General features: G+C 44.7%; 1 pseudogene; it reads left to right on the top strand.

The window, feature by feature from the left end:
• The first annotated feature begins 820 nt into the window (after positions 1-820).
• LOC134482434 (large ribosomal subunit protein eL8-like) lies at positions 821-1,620 on the top strand (annotated as a pseudogene).
• The last annotated feature ends 508 nt before the right edge of the window (positions 1,621-2,128 follow it).

Raw genomic sequence — 2,128 nt, 5'->3', positions numbered from 1 at the left:
GCAGCCTCAGGAGTGCCCACCTGACCAGGCGGTTGGGTCTCTCTCTCACAGGGTCTGGGAGCAGAGAGCTGCTGCGGGCCGGGATCCGCGGGTGTGGGACTTCCCGGTTCTTTCCTTTTAATGTTAGAATTTCTTTTCCACTTTGCTGTTTCTAGGTGGGAAGTGGCATCACTGACCTCTTGTGGTTTGATTGGTGATTTAATCCTAGTATTGAAAGCTGAGGAAAGGCTGTTTGCTGCTGTGGAACATAGGTTATGATTACGCTCTTGGAGCTTAGGAAAGGGCTCTCTAGATGTATCCATTCTAATCCTTATGCAGACTTTTCTTATCATCTTATAGCTAAAAATTATTCTCTTAAAAATTTGTTGGCAAGTTTACTTGTCAGGTTCACACTGAGGTAAATGTTGGCAGGTGGACAGGCAGCTTTTGTTCCAGCTCCTGTCTGATTATGTTCCAGTTTGATGTGGGTTTCTGGCATAATCTGAGGAGTGTCTGATGCCTCCTCCACTTCTGGCCCAGAAGGCCTCTTGTGGGCAGGGTGGGAGGCAGTTCCATCCTGTCACTGATCTGTTTCTCCATTTCTTTGCATTGTTTAGCCTGAAAATCTGCCTTTCTTCTGTGGCATTTCTTGGAACTCTCATGTGTGATGGGAATTCCAAGAATAGAGGCTGTGATCTGTGATTTGAACATTTATAGGTTTTTGTTTATAGTTTTTTTATTTGTAGAAAGCTAGAGATTTCTTTGCTAAATGTCTTTGCTTCTAGTGTAGAACTTTAGAACTCAACTATAAAGATGCCTTTTGCTCCTCCAGCTGAGCAAGATGCCCAAAGGAAAGAAGGCCAAGGGGAATAAGGTGGCTCTGGCCCTCCCCATCATCAAGAAACAGGAGGCCAAAAAGGTGATCAATCCTTTGTTTGAGAAAAGGCCCAAGAACTTCGGCATTGGGCAGGACATCCACCCCCAAAGAGATCTAACACGCTTCGTCAAATGGCCCCCCTACATCAGGCTCAGCGGCAAAGAGTCGTCCTCTATAAGCGGCTCAAAGTATCTCCTGCCATTAACCAGTTCACCCAGGCTCTGGACAGGCAAACAGCGACTCAGCTGCTTAACCTTACCCACAAGTACAGGCCAGAGACAAAGCAAGAGAAGCAAAGGCTACTACAGGCCCGTGTTGAGAAGAAAGCTGCTGACAAAGGGGATGTCCCAACTGAGAGACCACCTGTCCTCTGAGCAGGGGTCAATACAGTCACCACCATGGTGGAGAACAAGGAGGCTCAGCTGGTGGTGATTGCCCATGATGTAGACCCCACTGAGCTGATGGTTTTCCTGTCTGCCCTGTGTCGAAAGATGGGGGTGCCCTACTGCATCATCAAGAGAAAGGCCAGGCTGGGGTGCCTGGTCCTCAGGAAGACGTGCACCACTGTTGCCTTCACACAGGTTAACTCGGAAGACAAGGGTGCTCTGGCTAAGCTGGTGGAAGCTCTTAGGACCAATTATAATGACAGATATGACGAGATCCACCGCCACTGGGGAGGCAACGTCCTGGGTCCTAAGTCTGTGGCTCGCATTGCCAAGCTGGAAAAGGCAAAGGCTAAAGAACTTGCCACTAAACTGGATTAAATGTACACTGTTTTCTGTACATAAATATAATTACAAAATTATTTTCCAAAAAATAAAAGGCTCCTTTTAAGTGGATCATGCTATTAAATTACTAATGTTTTCCTTTTTCCTCTCAAACCACATGCAACCAGAAAGCAAATTTAATTCACAATTAAAATTAAACACAATTATGTACAGCACGATATTTTGATTTTTATGTACTGTGTGAAATGATACAATTGGTATTCAACACTTGACTTTCCAGTTCAGCTCTCTTATATCACATGTGACTTTTACATTCTACAGATGAGTGTATTCAAGTGTTGTATCAGTTTCTATGCCTGCTTGTTTCTCTTTGTCTCGTGTCCTCCAGGTTTATCCTTGTCACAAGTATGGTTCATAATACACAGATACCACATTTTCCTTTCCATTGCCCTGTTGATTGACATCTAGGTGGATTTCATGTTTTAGCTGTTCTGAATAGTGTTGCAGTGCGTGCAATTTGGTTTGGTTTTCTATCTAACACACC

The sequence above is a fragment of the Rattus norvegicus genome, chromosome 16, assembly GCF_021556685.1.
Source record: "Rattus norvegicus strain SHRSP/BbbUtx chromosome 16, alternate assembly SHRSP_T2T, whole genome shotgun sequence".
NCBI classification, from domain to species: Eukaryota; Metazoa; Chordata; class Mammalia; order Rodentia; family Muridae; genus Rattus; species Rattus norvegicus.
Note: the sequence above shows the minus strand (reverse complement) of the source record. Positions and strands in the feature narration are given on the sequence as shown.